Source organism: Gossypium hirsutum, chromosome A12 (genome assembly GCF_007990345.1).
Source record: "Gossypium hirsutum isolate 1008001.06 chromosome A12, Gossypium_hirsutum_v2.1, whole genome shotgun sequence".
In the NCBI taxonomy this organism is placed as follows: Eukaryota; Viridiplantae; Streptophyta; class Magnoliopsida; order Malvales; family Malvaceae; genus Gossypium; species Gossypium hirsutum.
In genome coordinates this window covers 100,249,083-100,268,274 of record NC_053435.1, presented here as the reverse complement: position 1 = coordinate 100,268,274, position 19,192 = coordinate 100,249,083, and the positions used below count along the sequence as shown (strand labels likewise).

Sequence of the window (19,192 nt, the reverse complement as noted above, 5' to 3'; positions counted from 1 at the left end):
AAAATACTTATTCTCGGAAATACGAAGTGTTGTGCCCTAACTTACTGGATATGACATCTTGTTACCTCGGGATAAGATTTTTTTTACAAAGGCAATTCGGTATTTGGAAGTTCGAGAGATCGTGCCCTAACTTACTGGGTTTCGATTTTCCTCGTTTACTCTAAATAATTGAATATCCTTTTAAAAAGTTAAAATACACGGATTTTAAATAAAAGGCAAGCTCACTCTCAAAATTTCGAGATGTCATGTCCTAACTTACTGGATGTGACATTTTATTACTTCAAGACGAGAAGGTCTTTAACAGTCGATTTTTTTTTACAAAAAGAGGAATCGTATTTTAAAGTCTTTCAAGTTTTTAATTTTCGACACTAAGACACTAATTAATCAACTAGGTACCAATTTTTGGGCGTTACGAAGGTGCTAATCCTTCCTCGTGCGTAACCGACTCCCGAACTAATTCTCTAATTTTCGTAGACCAAAAAGCATCGTTTTAGTAAATCTTAACTATTATTAAAATGATTAATTTGAGTTGACCCGATCATACCTTAACAAAAAGGATTGGTGGCGACTCCCGTTCTTTCGTTTTCGAAACCCAAGTCCATCCCCGTTTTTCAAAAAAATAGTTTTGACAGATATGATCAATGTTGTTAAAATAGGACTGAATCGGACGTGCTAAGAATTGATTGATATAATGGTTCGAACAAAAGGGTTAAACATATTAACTCGAAAACTACTTAAAATTGATAAAATAAAAAACCAGGATAAAAATTGACAATTAAATAAGTAGAACTGATTTAATAAATTTTTTTATTTTTATAAAATTTTAATTATTATTTATTTAACGATGAGACTAACTAGATAAAAAATTGATGGTTCAACCTATTCAATTACAAATATAATTATTATTATTATTATTATTATTATTATTTTGAAAAACCTCAACTGATGCCTTTATTAATGGGATAAAACCCAAATCAGACGCAAGCATTAATGTTTTACAGCTAACCTACTGTGCCAAGCACCCTAACCGGAGCATTGGGCAAATGAAAACATAAACAGCTAAGAACCTAATAAATGCCAACACCCCAATCGGTGCATTGGGAAAATAAAGTAGAAAAAGAAAGACTTAAAAACAAAACAAATGAAAGCATAGTAAGGACCTTAAACTACCATAGAAACAAACCACTATTTTGAAATCCCATTTTCATTTCTCTATACCCAGACTTCTTTGTGGGTATTTTACCAATAAAAGCCCATTTCTAATTTTTTTTACGAAAATAGGCCGATTTTTTAATTATTTACCGGAATAGGTCAAAAACGGGGAAATCGCGTCAACGTCAGCGCGAAGTCAGGGTATTTGCCATCAAAGCGCATCCTAGAGGAAGCGCTTTGTCCACATCAGCAGAAAACTCTTCCCTAAGGACACGATTTGTGCTTATGTGGACAAAGCGCTTCCTTAGGGACGTGCTTTGTAACGTCCCCTAACCCTATACCGTCGCCGAAACAGGGTTACAAGACATTACCAGTCAATACAGTCCAATTCCAGTCATTAATTAAAATAAATATTCACACTCATCCTAGTTTTAAGATGTCGTCCCTTCAATGGGCCCTTGCGGTCCAATATGAACAGTAAGTTCAATTCGGAACTAATTTAGAATCACTACGAATTTTTAATAAATTTCAAAATTCATACTATATACCGTTGCCAACCATAATTTACTTATTTCATCAATACTTTTACAACCTAAATGACTCTCATTAAACATCCTAGGTACATGTCATTATCAATACTCAACATACTTTACCTCATTGAATTCGAGATCGACCTGAGATGCTGATTCAACAGTCTAGCCTTAACTTAACCTACGCACGGAAACAAACCGTACGCTGAGTATACACTCAGTGGTATTTCTATAATCTGAACACTTAAGCAATTATAAAACTTATTAATTTATATATATCAAACTATTCAAACTCAATGAGTATTCAAACATTCACTTTCTAACCAATGTTTTGGTCTACTTTAAATTTCAAATCATTTATTAATTTCAATAGCAATTAATCAATCAGTAATGTTCATTAACAATCAGAACAATTATTTATTCAGTAACAGTCAGTTATTCGATAATAATCAATTATTCAATAATAGCCAGTTATTCAGTATCGATCAATTGATCGGTTATCCAGTAACAGTCAATTATTTAGTAAAATCAGATATTCAGTAGCAATTAAGTTATTTAGTAACAGTCAATTATTTAGTAAAATCAGATATTCAGTGACAATCAGATATTCAGTGACAATCAGTTATTCAGTAACAGTCAATTATTCAGAAATAATCAGTTATTTTATACCTTTATTTACCCCTATTAACATGACTCGGACTCAGACGGATACATGGATCCAACCAACACACCAGTACGGCACATAGTGCCTCATCGGCCGAAGCCGAAACAGTAACAATAACAGTAGCAGTATTCAACACACAAAGTGTTGAATCGATAACGGTAACAGTAACAGTATTCGACACACAAAGTGCCGAATCGGTAACAGTAACAGTAACAGTAACAGTAACAGTAGTCGGCACATAAGTGCTTGATCAATAAGCCGGCAAAACCCGTACTCTTCCATATCCTATGGCATGCCAACTATATCCGACTAGCCCGACTAGTTAATAGGGTATTTAATTCACTTTTCAGTATAATTCCTATTTTAGTTCAGTATCAATTATAATTCACTTTCTCAATTCAATAATTCTTTCCTTAATATACCATTCCAATAATTACATATATTCACACATTTTCACAATCTCATACGTTTTCATTCAATTCAATATATATATATCTCAATTATTCACATTAATTCATAATTTAATACAATTCAATTCACTTTTCATTTTTATATAATTAAATTCCACAATAAACACATGTTCATAATTATTTCACCACATTTTCAAATCAAATCATTTCAATAAAAATACGATACCAATAATTCATACTTTAATTATTTACCATAACGTTCAATTAAAATACAACAATTATTAATTAAATTCACCCTTCAATTTCAATCAATATTCATTTTATTTCAAATAATTTAATCAATGCACCTACCATACAAAATAAATAATAAATTCAATAATTAAATATTAAGTTTGGGTTATAGAAATACAAACCGTAATTTTTGAGCTAACTCCCGTTGACTTTGTCTTATCCTTTCTTAGCTGAGATTTTAGGTACCACATTGACTACGAAATTAATACAATTCATAATCATTAATACATTACTAATTTATATCTTGAGTTATAGAATTCTAAATTAAGATCCGCTAATTTTTTCTGAAACTAGACTCACAAATCTTCTTACCATAAAATTTTTAGAATTTTTGGTTTTGCCATTAAGTACAGTTTATTCTTTAAATTCACCCCTATTCTGCTGTCTGACAGTTTCAACCCTTCTTCACTAAAAATTAATTATCTCATAGTACAGAACTCGGATAATATTTCTGTTGATTTCTCCTGAAAATAGACTCATTAGGGATTCTAAACATATAACTTTAAGCCTCTAATTATTTTTCTCCAATTTTTGGTAATTTTCCATATTCAGAACAGGGGAACCCGAATTCATTCTAACCTTGTCTCACAAAATTCATTATATCTCATAATTTACAATTCAATTGCTTATATTGTTTCTTGTATAAGAAACTAGACTCAATAGGCTTTAATTCCATATTTTATTCATCCTCTAATTCAATTTATAAAATTTTTTGTGATTTTTTAAACTTAGACTACTGCTGCTCTCCAAAATAGTCTTAGTGCAAAATGTTGATTTTCTACTTTTAATTTCAATTTAATCCTAACTAATTTCACTTACTTTTCTATCTTAATTCATACTTTATTTCTACTCAAATTTTAACCAAACTTAGACATAATTATCTATTTTTCATCATAAAACCATAATTTTTAAATTCTTTCAATTTAGTCCTTAAAGCATAAAACTTATGAATCACTTTACAATTCAATCCTTATTTCATTTCTAACTTGAATTTCTATCAATTTAGCCCTTAATTCATCTTTTTGTTAAAAAAGAACAATATCTAGAAATCTAACAACTTTCAAAATTTTCACTTAAATCAAGTAGTATTCATTTCTAGGATTCTATAAACTCAAAATTTACAAGAAAAGGGATTAAACTGACTTACCAAATTAACTTTGAACCTTGAAACCCTAAATTTTTCTTTTTCTTTTTCTTGCTTTCTCGTTTCAATTTCATTCTGTTTCTCATGTTTCTTTACTTATTTATATATAATATAATATAATATAATATAATATAATAACAAATTCTTATATTTTAAGTAATTATTTAGTTGCATTACAAGTGTATGTATTTAATTTATTACACATGTATTTATAATTACCATACAATTGTTAAAATAATGTTATAATATCATTAATATAAATTACAATATAATAAAATAATAATATAGTCTTATTAAATAATACATTCATGAAAAAAAATCTAAGATTTTTATCCACATTTGCCGCCTTATTTATGGGACTTGGTATATTTACCTATTTGGTCTCTTTAACTTTTCTTTAATTTATAATTAAACTTTCACACTTAATTCAATTAAATCCTTTCCACTAATTACTTTTAATTAAGCTAAATTTACTTAATTTAAGTCTAATTAACCACTCAATTGACTTCGTAAATATTTTTAATAAATATTTACGAATCCATTTTTCAGAAACGGAGACCCGAAAATTCACTTTCCCGATAACCGTAAAATTTGGGTCATTACATGCTTTGCCCGTATTTTTCAAACGGTCAAAAATTTAACTGTTGGGCCCCCAACGGTAAAAATATATATATAAAACCCCCTATCCCCTTGATTTTTTACACAAAAAAGTCCTCCTATCCAAATTCTCTCAAATTCTTCCAAAAATTCTCTCATATTCTCTCAAATTTTCTCAAATCTCTCTTTAATTTTTGCAAAAAAACTCTATTTAATTTTTTTTGAATTAGTTGTATTTTAAATTAAATTTTTGCAATGGAAAGGGAATTAATTCGTCTCGATAATAAACACATCTCCGTCGATCAAATGACAATGGTAAGTGATAATTTTAATATTTCAATAGTATTTAATATTTTTTTTAATTTATGCAATTTTAATTAATTTTTCAATACAATTTAATATTTTTTTTCATTTATCCAATTTTAATTTTAATTTTATAATTTTTTATAACAATCTGTAGATCGGGTGTTGCAATGCTATATTCGTAATATGTTTGGTTCTCCATCACCGTTGATAGAGGGTTACCTGCGGGACGTGGGTTTTTGGCACGTGGCCACGATAGGCCGGGGGTGCAAGTTGGACCTGAAACTAATCAGTGCGTTGATAGAGAGGTGGAGACCCGAGACGCACACTTTCCATCTTTCATGCGGAGAATATACTATCACTTTGGAAGACGTGTAATGCAATTGGGATTGTCGGTGGATGGGTACGCAGTCACTGGGTCTGCTTATTCTGCTGATTGAGGCGCTGTATGTTACGAGCTTTTGGGTGCTATATCGGACAATATTAACGAAGGTCGGATCGAGATGGGCTGGTTACGAGACACATTTCCGGAGCCAGATAATGATTCGACTGAAATAGAAAGAATACGGTATGCTCGGGCATACATTCTTGAGATGATCGGAGGTTATCTAATGCCGGACTTGTTACAAAACCGTGCACATCTGAGATGGCTGCTGAAACTCGTTGATTTTAGAGCAGCTGGTGAACTTAGTTGGGGGTCTGCTGTGTTGGCAACATTGTACCGGGAGATGTGCGGGGCAACGCGACTGAACAAAGCCAAAATAGGAGGTTGCCTATCACTACTGCAATCATGGGCATGGTTTCGCTTTCCATTCTTACGTCCTCGAGTGGACCAGCCATATACATTCCCACTTATAACGAGGTAAATTTTAAATTAGATTTTACAATTATTACGTAAATTTAAAATAAAATTGTATGCTAAAAAATTATTTAATTAGATGGAACCATTCGGCGAGTTATGTTGGAATACCTACATGTCTTGAAGATATATGGATTCTATTAGACCAATGGTCGGAAGCACAAGTAAGTTTTAAATAAAATATATATAGATAATAAAATACTCGTTTCGTATTAGTATTTAATATTTAGTATTTATTATTTAGTGTTATGTATACAACTAATATTTTTATTATATTCATATAGTTTCAATGGACACCATACGAGGATCCAGCAATTCGGGCAGTAATTTCGGATGAATTATTTCAAAATCCGAACGTTTGGCATGTGAAGGTCCCATTGGTCAATTATGCTATCGTGGAGATGCACCAGTCAGATCGAGTATTGCGGCAATTTGGCTTCCAACAACCGATTCCCGTGGCACCTGAGGTGCTCGATGATAAGCACAAAATGGACTTACGGTAATTGTATACGGATTGGCCAAGATTCCATTCAGCATATATCAAAATGTGAGAGAATTGGTATGATTATATACCTACTCGGGAACCTATCATCGTTCCTGAGTTAGCGTGGGTGCCGAAATACATGCCATGGTTTAGGATCTATGGAAAGCCATATTTACTGTCCGAAAAAGAGAGGCGACAGTAGATTCGTGTCCAAAGGGAACGACGAGGCCCTTTAAATCCAAGAAGAATGGATAACAACCCGAGCCCATCAACAATGCCCATACAATCAGCTGGCCCATCAATAGCACCCACACAGTTACCGGGCCCAACACTTCAACTAACGACCCTCATATCACAGCCTATTCAGATTATGCCAGGTGCGTATCCTAGCCCTTATTTATATCCTAACCTTTATATGTTTCCTTTTTCCAGTCCTATGGTAGGTCGGAATGCATGGCCCGATTCATCTCCGTTCCCAATTACTCAGAATCAACCGCCGATCTATAGGCCGCCGTCGCACGAGGTGCGGTCGGGGAGCTCTTCTTTTTACCAATCCCCATCACCTTATGGGATTCAAACACCTCCGCCATGGGTGATGCAAATACCTCCGCGGTCATTATTCTATCAATGTGGCTCATCCTCCCAACACCCACAACTAGATCTCCAGCCGGATGAACCACAATCTCGGCCGGAGCAACCAAAACCCTCTCTGGAACCTGAACCAATGAGGAATCCAACGCATAACCGTCGATGACCCCCATGTGGCACTAATTTCGACCGGCACCAACATTGATTTTTTTAATATACTTGTATAAACTTTTTTATATTCTTTCATTTAATAAAATAAAATTTGTTTTTAATATTTTAATTATAATTTACTCTTATATATTTGTAATAAAATAAAAGTTGTTTTTAGTATTTTAATTATAATTTACTCTTTTATATTTGTAATAAAATAAAAGTTGTTTTGAATAAGGAAATATTTTTAATGTTTTCCATCATTTTAATAAAATGTAAATAATTCAACATAATTTTATTACAACAACTATCAGCTATTCCGATTTGGACAAGATCGAGTTGTATGGCCTGGGTTCCTACACCATCCGCACAACTTGTGTTGGTTGGTTGTTTCTTGAATATCCATATTGTTACGTATTCTAGTCGAGTAAGGTCGACCCTTTGGTTTACGACGCAAATCTCTATCCGGTAACAACTTAAACGGAGCAAGCGATACAGACGATCATTTACGTTCATCTGGGACCGGTGGGAATACGTGTGTCCATACGTTGTACATGTATTCTATTTTGTACACTTCATCGACATAGCTCATGGGATCCAGACAGAGATTCTGACAAGCTGTAATTACATGAGTGCATGGATAACGAAGTGCGTCAAACCTCCCACAATCGCAGGTCCTATTTGTCAAGTGTACACGATATTGCTCGCCAACAATACCTTGGCTCGATCTGTCAAACTCAGTCACACGAAACCATAGGTTGTCGTGATCGTGACACACTGTGTGTATGGTGTTGGCCCGTGCCTTCGCCTTGTTAATTTTTTACAATACCTTCGCGCACCATACATGGCCTCCCTGCATTTCGCCTTTATACCTCGTTGCTCGCTTCAGAAATAGTACTGCTAAACGAAAATACGTCTCTCACACAACTGATGTTATCGGTAAATGATGCGTTCCTTTTAGAACAAAATTTATGCATTCAGCCAAGTTCGAGGTCATTTGACCATATCGTAGGCCACCGTCATATGCTTGTATCCACTGCTCAAAAGGTATGTTACAGAGGTAGTCATGGTCTTCTTCATTAACTGAACGCAAAACCGCCAACATCTCATGAAAACGGTCCGTATTTATCTCATACCCTGCGAATATAAGATGATAGCAAAAATTACATACCACTCTTCCATTCAGAATAAATTGAATATTACAAAAGAAATTATATTAGTAAAGATTAAATACCCATGTTGGTCACTTGTCGTCGTTCACTTGTAGATCGAAATTGCCCGTAATAGTTTGACGCAACGTGCCTTAGGCAATACCGATGGTATGTGCGATGCCATAGGCTAGCCTGACGCTCAATTGAGGCTAGTATTCTGGTTCCCCGATCTGATATAACGCAAATATCAGGTTGGGGGTAGACATGCCTCTTTAGCCTAGAAAGAAAGAATTCCCAGTCATCAGCTGACTCTCCCGGTGTTATTGCAAATGCAATTGGAAGGATTCTCCCATTGTCATCTTGTGCCATAGCTAGCAGTAGTCGATAGGTATATCTACCATACATAAATGTACTGTCAATTTGTACCAACGCCTTGCAGTATAGAAATACGTCTCGACATTGCTTAAAGCTCCAGAACAGACGCTTGAACACTTGGGATCCACGGAGCAATCGGTCGTTGTAGTATGCAGGCACCATTTCAAGGTCTGTTATGCAACCTGGGACATATCTCTCCAGCACCTGAGACCACTGCCACACTTCATTATATGAAGCATCTCACTCATCATGCATCTTTTCTAATGCCTTTTGCTTAACTATCCAAGCCTTGCGGTAAGAGGGTATGTACCTCAATTGGCTACGAATATTGACAATTAAGACCGGCACTGAAGTCTTGGGATCTGCCTTCACCGTCAGTAGTATTAAGTCAGCTAACATATCTGAATCCATCTTTGGATGATCTTGTGAAACACCTGTAAACAAAGTACGTTAAATAATGCAACATTACGTAATAACAATATTATTCAGAAACCCTAGAAGTTTAGTGAAACTGTACCGCCAACATATGTATGTGAACCTTTGTACTTTTTAATCTCTCACAAGCCTGTCTTTTTCCTCAACAAGGCCATAATTTTCCATGAACATGTGTTGTCTTTCACTGCACACTTGGCCTCAAACTTATCGGTTTTGGATTTAACCATGTTGTAGTTAATCCCGTCCATGATGCTATGTTGTTTCAATGCACCAAGAAAACTATTTTTATTGGAAAACACCTTACCAACTTTTAGTTCACCCGAATTCAATGATGAACTTGTACGGTCACGTCTTCTGTGTGGTAGATCTAGAAACTCCAACGCATCATCTTGAGATAGATCGACATTATGCATGTAGGCTGGAGGCGAGTACGCCTTGAATCGTGGATTTTCTTCTTCATCTGAACCACCTTTCATCTTCAGGTATGGTTAGAGTAGGCTCCGGTTCAGAAAATAATGCAACTTCTGCACCATTAGGCCTAAGCTCTCGAGGTGGATCCACATCGGACTCATCATTGACCCACCATCATCTGTAACGAATGAGGTTCCCTCACCGGTGGACGTCGTTGGGAGTAAATAGTCCCTTCTTGTGGACGTTTCATAACGTCCCCAATCAGATGTTGATTGCCAACCACTAGTAGTTGATGTCGTTCCCCAGTATGTATTTCCAGTATCAAACGTCGACCCACCGAGGTGCATGTCTCATGCACTAATGGAGTCTCGGCCAGGGGTTGTGTATTCCATATTGTTACAAAACACGGATGCTTCCGTGTTTTGCCACCCACTAACAGAGTCTCGGGCAGAGGTCGTGTATTCCTCTTGAACAGCAGTAAATGTTGAATTCGCAAATGCATCATTTGGCGATGCAAATTGTACATATAACTCGAGGTAGGGTGATCCACTAGCAAGATGAGTCTCCATCATTACTTCCAAGCTACGAGGACCTTTGATGTCAAATGAGTCATATCTCACGGAATCAACCGAAACACAAAATCAATACTTAATAGACAAAACTTTTATTAGAGTTATTCCGAAGATTTTACGCCTAATTATTTTTCAAAGTTATGTCAAATCTATGTTCCGGTTAAAAACCAGTCGCACTGTATTCTTTGATAAAAAAACAACACCGTTCTCGGTGTCATGGACCTCACCATCATAGTAAATAACAGCACTAATACGTTCACTCATCTTCAGTTTTTATTCTATTTTAACCTCAGTTTCTCTTACTGTAACTTATGCAGCCTGGGAATGAAATTTGGCTCATTTATAGTCTAAGCCCAAATAGGAACTACTGTAGAAAAAGAGCGTGTCCACTTGGGAGCTTTTCTCAGTAATTTTGCTGAAAGTACATACTGCATGACACTATTTGTTCAAAAAGGTCATTTCACAATTATTTTTTCAGATATACTGTATCAAAAGAGCTCCACGTGGGAGCTTTTTTCAGTACTTTTACTGACAGTCCATCCTGCTTAAAGCGTTTTTTACACTATTTTTTCAGAAACGTCTTCTCAAAATTATTTTCTCAGATACCACTGTAAAAAAAGCGTCCACGTGGGAGCATTTTTCAGTAATTTTGCTGACAGTGCATCTTGCTTGAAGCGTTTTGGATACTATTTCTTTAGAAACTTCTTCTTAAAATTTTTTTCCAGATACTACTGAAGAAAAAAAAATTATTTTAAATACACTAATACATAATTTATATTGCATATATTTTTTTTTCCAAAACCCTAAACACAAATTTAGTTACTTAACCCTAAACCCGAATTTAATTAATTTTTTAATTAATATTTAATTTAATTAATTAATCTTACACCCTAATTTAATTAATTAAACCCTTAAAAACCATAAACCCTAAAAAAACCTAACCCTGAACCATAAAAACCCTAACCTACCCTAACCCTTAACCTTAAAAAACCCTAATCCCAACAGATGAAAAACACAGGCAAAGCGCGTCCCTGAGGAAGTGCTTTGTCCACATCAGCACAAATCGCGTCATCAGGGAAGCATTTTCTGCTGATGTGGACAAAGCGCTTCCTCAGGGATGCGCTTGACTGGCAAATACTCTGACTTCGCACTAACATGGACACGATTTCCCCTTTTTTAGCCTATTCAGGTAAATAATTAAGAAATCGGCCCATTTCCGTAAAAAAGTTGGAAATGGGCCTTTATTGGTAAAATACCCCTTCTTTAGCATCTTCTGACTTTTTCGATTCTAGTCTTCCTATTTTTGAGTTCATCGGATCTATCCTCTATTGTTGCATCCGGACTCATCGCTAACATTTCGTCCACCATTTCTAATGATTCTTTCGCGATTCACCAAGTCTTGCACTGTGCACGGTACCTCTTCCATCCAGTATTGATGACCATCGAACTTCTTTCCTCCCATCACCATTTCATGCGCCACCGTATTTGCTTCTCTTGGTACATATTGAAACTGTATGCTGCTAAATCTGTACGATTTCTCTTTGATTGCATGAATATTGCTTCTAATACTTGACCTATTTTCTGTTGCAAGGGTTAGTTTTCTGATGACCGTCAACTCATCTCCTTCAACACATATTTCGCGAAAACCCATTTCTTCCGCCATGGTGACAGCCTGTACTCATGCCTTGGCTTCAGCCGTTGTTGGATCTGTAATATTCTCACATGGGTAAGTACACGATGCCATAACCAAACCATCTTTATTACGCGCAACTATTCCTAACACTAATGAATAATGGTTCTGATTATAGGATGTATCAAAATTGATTTTTATGATATTAAATATAACACACATAAATTTTGATATGGTATAATTTCATAATGTAACACTATCAAATTTTTAATTTTTTAAATTTAAAATTACAATAAACTTAATTATCAAATTGAAATTCAAGTAATAAAACGAAAAATATTAATTTTTGTTCACATGTAGAAAGAGAAAGCTACAACTCCCAAGTTACAAAGGCATCTACAGATCAGAAACCCAAGACCATATGAAAGACCTGCAAAAGATAAAAGACTGGCAATGGGTGCAATCATATCATGTCATATAAAACATCCCCAAAGAAGCACAAGTATCTTTGTATCTCACAACCCGAAACCCAATCGAATATCATTTCCCCTTCATTATTGTTATTATGAATTTCTGGGAAAGTTAAGACTGGAAGTGACCAATGAGGGTCAATGGCATAAAAAAAATAATAATAAAAAGAAAAAACATACCACATGCCGTGTTTCAGTTTCCTCTTCATTATTGAGATCATGTTCAGCGTACTCCCTCTTTTAATGGACATCTCTAGTGGCTTCTGCCCTATCTCTAACATCTATCGTCGTTTATAAAGCAATGAAGTCACCTGAATGAGACTAATTTAAACAGTAAAACAGATGAAAACGATAAAATTATCCTTATTTTGAATCCAAATAAAGATGGTAAATTTTGAGCAATATCTTCATGGGGGTGGAAACTTACCAAACTTGAATACCATACATGGAAAAGATGATAGGCTTCAATATATTAAAAAGTTATGATAAAACAGAATTACAGAGTTACTTTATAGTATTAGACACTCAATTTGGTTATTAATCTCAAGAAAGATCCCAGTGAGGAAGGGTTCATCGCAGTTGCCTCACTTATAAAGTTTGAATTTCAACCAATAATTGGTAAAATCAACAATGGAAACACACTATAAAACTAGTAAAAACCAGCAGCTACATTGATGGGATCACTTCAACCACCTTCGTAGGTCACTAGTTGAAGATGGTGACATTTCACTACCAAGGCTCTCAGTACAACAAGATGAATAGTTAGATTGTTGTTCCAATCCGATTTGCAATCCGTTTACACTTTTAAAACTCAGGCTCCTCAAGCTATGACCATAAACTTCGTACCTCATCTCGATACCATATGGTTCTGGGACAAGAAACGATAGCATTCCCTTTTTGGTGTCGATGGCCTCTGTCTTGGTGCACTTTGAGACCTAATCCTAGCCTTTGCGGCCTCTGGGCTGCCATGTAATTAGGCAATGGAGTAGCATTGTTTATGCTAGTACTAGCTTGAGTACTAACCTTGCCTGTGTAATAATAATTGGACCTTAAACTTGGTGTTTGTGATGATGAAAACGGGGTTCGATCTTCCCTAACGTAACGAGGGCTCGCAGACCGTACTTGAGACAGACGTTTTTTTGATGGAGAGGGTGTAATTGGAGAAGGGTAGAAAGGTTGTGCATTATGTTGAGCCCTATGGAGAGGTGAACTAGGCCTTTGGTGATCATGGTTTGAATTTTTTCTTCTATAATTCGGTGCTAAATATGAATAAGGCTGTGAAGTGTCCATTTCAACAGTTTTGACATTATCTCTTTGATCTATTGAAGCTCTTCCTCTGTTATCCCATGGTTTAGCAGGCATCCAACGATCAAGCCACTCATCTTGTCCCCCTATTGATGGACTCCTTCGAGCTCTCCTCATCTATTTTATTAGTTTATATGAATCATTACAATATGATCCAACAAGACATGGTTCAAGACGGAACATGAACCTGTTGTGACAATGCTTGTGACAAGCTCTTTTCATGTTTCAAAGCAGCTTCTTTCCTACGTCGTAACATAGCTTTCACTTCTTCAACTGTGTGTGGCCTTTCATCCCACTCATCTGCTATGCTACTTCCTTCTCTTGACTAGAACACACACAGACATACAAAAAAGGCAAATAAGAAGCTGAATCTTTAAACCACACATAAAGTCATAAACAAAAGGCTTAAAACACTAACTAATGATCTTCTGTCCGATATATCTAGAAGATACCATGATTCCCATACACTGTTGGTGTCGCTAAATGCTGATTTTCGACTGCAATCATCACGTGATAGCCTCATTCTTTGGTCTAAAACACGAGACTGAACTTTAACTAGTACTTGCATGCAACGAAGTGTCATCTTGGCTTACTTTCTCACGTTGTGTCCTCTCACTAAAGCTTGTAACTTCACTAGCCCTTTTAACGCACGTAGAGCTTTTCTGGCCTTCATTATCACTGTCGAAACTCTTTTTTTGAAATCGACTTTTGTTTGAAAACGAAAAATGGGAGTTGCCACCAGTCCTTTTTTTATGAGGTGTGATCGAATCATCTCGTAGTTTGATCATTTTAATAAAAGATTTAATTTGTTAAAACAATGATTCTCGGTCTACAAAATCCAGGAAAACGGGTTTGAGAGTTGGTTATGCTCGAGAAAGGGTTAGTACCTTCGTAATGCCCAAAATTGGTACTTAATTGATTACTTGATGTCTTAGTGTCGAAAATTAAACATTTGAAGAGACTTTAAAATGCGATTTTTTGTTAAAATATTTAACTAAATCAATTTTTACGGAAAAAAATGACTTATTTCAAATTAATCGAGAAGCAGAGATTATGTCCTGTAAGCTAAGACATAATGCATTGGATCTTGAAAACGAGAACAAAAGCTAAAAAAATTTATTTATTTTGAAAGATTTTCGATTGTCTCAGTTTTTAAAAGAAATCATATTCCGTAAGTTAGAACACGATTTTCTAATTCCAAAATAATGAAAATTAATCTCGGTTTAAAAATATCTTTTTTTATGCATTGTGCAAAAACAGATATAACATTTGAAATGTCGTTATTTAATTTATTCGGGTATGGTTTAAAAAAACGGCTAAAAGATTAAAAAATATCATGCTTAACGAATAATGATTATAAATTCATAGTAATAATAGCATAATATACTTAATAAAATATAAAAGATATAATAGTAATAATAAATCATGGTACTATTATGCATAATAACATTAATAATAGTAATGAATAATATAAATTTTTGAAAGTATATAAAAAAATATAAATAAATAAATAATGGAATAACAGTAATAAGGGCAAAAATAAAGAAAATAAAACAAGCCAATTATAAATAAAAATAAAAATAATTAGTAAATTAACAAATAAAAACTAATAAAAGTTTAATGAAAAATTGAAATTAAGCAAACAAATGAATAAAGCAATATTAAATAAAACAGTTTAATAATAATAATAATAATAATAATAATAATAATAATAATAATAATAATTAAAGTTAAATTGATTAATGATTGAATTCAAGTCGAAATGAAGTTAAGGATACAAATTGTAAATAATAAAAAAATAAAATAGAAATAAGGATCAAAATAAAATGTGTGAAAATAATTAGGGATCAAAAGAGATAGAGTTCCAAATCTCCTAAAGGCATCGTTTTGGGGCCAAATCAGGGGACTAAATTGACTATCAAATAAAATTAACGGGGTAAAAATTAAAAAAGAAACAGGACTTAATTTGAAACCGCTTAAAAAGCGAAAGGACTAGGGGCGCAAATAGCCCCTTCGTCCAAAAACACTCGGGTTCTAGGCAGTTCGGGCCGGATTGGGTCGGTTCGCGAAAAACAATGTTGTTTTGGGGCTATTAAAGCCAGCCCTAAAACGACATCGTTTAATGGGCCTATTTAAACTAATTTTTTTCTAAAAAAGCATTTCAGGCTTTTTTTTTTTAAAAATAAAATTCTAAAGTTCTTTTTTTTTTTGAAAACATTCTCCCTTCCTGCCATGCTCCGGCCATCGGCGTCGCTGTGGACCGTCGCGGTCATTGGCCGCCGTCTCTGGTGGCAAAAAAATTCTCTAAAGAAAGCCTCTTTAATCATTTCGACCCCTTAATTTTGAATTTGGGGTTGTTTTTTAGAAAAAGTGGCCAAAAATGGCCAAAGGGAGAAGGGACCTTTCGGGACCTTTCGTGTATCAAAAAAATGAATAAAGATAAGAAAACGTTCGAAAATTTTGGCTGCTCTTTATTTCTATTTTCTTTTTTTTTTCGAACAACTGATTTCAATCTATATTGTGGCTTTTATAGCCAATTTACAAATTGTTCTTGTTACTTTGCGTGTTTGCTTTAGTTTTGTAGGGTGGTTGATGGGCGGTGGAGCAGGTGGTGGTAGTGGTAGAGGCGATATGGCAGTGACAGGCCTAGGTGCGACGCACTTAGGGTTTTTTTCTTTGCTTTTTCTTTAGGTGTTGTGGGCTAGGGTTTTTTTAGGTTTTGGGCCATTTTGATTTTGGCCATTTGGGTATTGTAATTGGGTTTGTAATTGGGTTTTTTTTTGTAAATGGGCCATGGCAAATTGGGCTATTATAGCTGTCTCTCTTTGCTCGGTCTCGTAAAATCTTGACTTCTTTGGTGTTCCTATTCTTCACGTAGCCTCATTCCAACCCACTGAATCTTCAGGGGTATAAGAATTGTTGCTTTGATTCACTCCACTCTTATTTTAGGGAGATAAGACTTGTAACTTGAATTTACTCCGCTACAACTTTAGGGAGATAGGTTTGCAGCTTTAATTTTCTCCACAGTAATTTTAGGGAGATAAGATTTGTTGCCTATCTTTAATCTACTCTACTGCAACTTTAGCTAGATAAGATTTGTTTATTTTTAACCTGTTCTACTATAACTTCAGGGAGATAAGGTTTGCGGCTTTAATCTGCTGTACTACAATTTTAGGGAGATAAGATTTGTAGCCTGTTGTAAACTGAAAAATATATAGGATTTTTCCTATGTAATTTATCATCTTTGTGCTTAATTTCGTTGTTAAAATTAAGTAATTGTTTAATAACTTAATGAAATATGTGAAAATATGAAAATAGGACATAGAAATTATTAAAATGTGATTTTATCCTTTACTATGTAGTTTTCATGCATAAAATGGCTTATTTTATATTTATTTGAATATAATATATTTTTAATACATAAAATTGGTCATGCATGATTAAATTAAATTATTAAATATAATTTTATATTTAATAATTTAATTTAAAATATTTCATTAATAAATTGGGTTGTAATTAATTATTTAAATTGGATAAATTTTGTTCTTTGTTTCTCTAATTTATTGATTTATTTTTGGACAAGACTGATAACTTTGTTGGATTATAAAATCGTCCAAATTTTTGACGAAGTCAATCCAATTTTTAGCCACACATGGTTGTGCACAAACCATTTTTTGGTTTTATTGTAAAAGGTCTTTGCAATGCTGAAGAAATTAGAGATTTACCCGAAGATTTACACTTGACTGAGTCTCTGTCTTGAGTTGTTGTGGCATTTGAATTTAGCAAAAATAAAACAAAAATCAGCTCAATTTTCTCAATTCATGGTCGGCCACCAACTGAAGATGCTTGAAGAGATGAAACCTCTTATTTTTAGCAAACTATCCTCTTCCTTTCATCTATAAATAAGACCCCATTTCCTCATTTCTAATTATCCCTCATCACGCATCAAATATATCTCATTCCTTATCTTTCTCTCTTCTCTTAATTCTTTTAGTATTCTTCCATCTCTCCATGCCTAGAATCATCTCTTCATAGAGATTTTAGCAATTAAGCCTCCTAAATAGCCATTGGTTGGCCACCTTGGAGAGTAATCGACAAAGGAGCAAAGCGAAGGAACGAAGGTGCACTCGTCATTCAGAGTCTTGGGTGACAACCACTTTGAATTGGGTTTAATTGTTTTTTCTTTAATTTAATTTAAAAATATTTGCTATGTGTTCATTGTTCTTGTTTACAACAATATTTATTAGATTCATGCTTATAATGTTTGTGCCTCAATCGATCATGTTTTCAACTAAAATCAAGTTTGTATTTTTAAATGCACCTGAATTAGTTAAGGGTTCCTAACCAGACGACGGCTAATGAACACACAATTGAAATGTGCATGCTTAATTTATATCCAGACTCGATTAAATTGTAGGTTGCATAACAACTCTGACCAAGCTTTGTTATCTGCATAGTTTTTAAATTTGTATGATTAAACCATTTCAAATCTGACACATCCCTGTTACCTCACACGAATACTAAGAAACCCTTAGTAAATAAGGATCAATAAAATGGGTATTTACTAAGTAAAGTATTTCGAAAGGACCTAATATGGTTTTCAAACTCATGAAAGATCGAGTTGCCATGGAATGTTTTTCCGAATATTATTAAACATGTTGATAATAAATTGAGTTTAATTAAGGTAATTGTCCTAGTTTATTTATGTTATAATTGCAAATTGTTTTTAATTCTACTAAAATTTATTTCATTCATATAGTTGCATGTTTAAGATAATTTGCATTAGGGATCGTTGCATTTAGTTTAATATATTTAATTTTAATCATCACTTTCAAATCATATTGTGTTTTTATTTACCAAGTTGTTAATATAATTTTACAATTAAATGACTTGACAAAAATACAATGATTGTGGAGACGATAACTCGATACTTATTTATTACTTGATAACGACTGTGTACACTTGCACAAACCCCAGCATTACAAGTTTTTGGCGCCGTTGCCGGGGATTGTTAACTGTTGCCATAGTCATTTTTTGTGAAATTATGTATTCCCAATTTGGTTATTTCTAACATTATTAACTTATTCGTTTTAATTTTGTGATTTTCTTTTCGAGGTGTTTATGAGCATAGATCGGATTATCGATTTAATCCTAGTAAACCCTGAATTTGAGCGAACTTTCAGACAAAGAAGACATGAATGAACAATTCAAAGACAAGTCGAGATGGACTTTGGAAATCAAAATCAAGACCAAGGTAATGAAGCCAATCATGTACGAAATCTCATCCTTATTACCGATAATAGGGATCAATGCATCAGGCAATAACTGTGCCACTTTTCAGTGAGTTAAATCCAGGAATTAGAAGGCCAAATATTGAGGCATCCCAATTTGAATTGAAACTAGTGATGTTTCAAGTGCTCCAAACGGTGGGCCAATTCAGTGGTACGCCCACAGAAAATCCACATCTCCACCTTCGATTGTTTATGTAGGTGAGTGATTCATTCAAGATAGCCGGTGTGACTGAAGACACACTGAGGTTGAAGTTGTTTCCGTACTCGTTGCGAGATCGAGCACGAGCATGACTCAATTCGTTGCCACCAAGTTCTATGTCTACATGGCAAGAATTAGCAGAAAATTTTTTTGTTAAGTATTTCCCACCTAGCAAAATGAT

The 19,192-nt window shown here is 34.2% G+C and overlaps 2 long non-coding RNA genes and 1 pseudogene across 2 annotated transcripts; 1 reads left to right on the top strand and 2 right to left on the bottom strand.

The window, feature by feature from the left end:
• Window positions 1-10,549: 10,549 nt before the first annotated feature.
• Window positions 10,550-12,652, bottom strand: LOC107939088 (uncharacterized). The gene is made up of 2 exons (XR_005906456.1): window positions 12,397-12,652; window positions 10,550-11,823 (listed from the first exon to the last, which is right to left on the bottom strand). It is a non-coding gene; the product is annotated as an uncharacterized lncRNA (long non-coding RNA).
• On the top strand, window positions 11,453-12,309 carry LOC107939089 (uncharacterized). Its single transcript, XR_001695048.2, has 3 exons — window positions 11,453-11,613; window positions 11,708-11,842; window positions 12,107-12,309. It is a non-coding gene; the product is annotated as an uncharacterized lncRNA (long non-coding RNA).
• Window positions 12,653-12,887: 235 nt separating the features above from the next.
• LOC121211081 (protein IQ-DOMAIN 1-like) lies at window positions 12,888-14,556 on the bottom strand (annotated as a pseudogene).
• Between the last annotated feature and the right edge of the window lie 4,636 nt (window positions 14,557-19,192).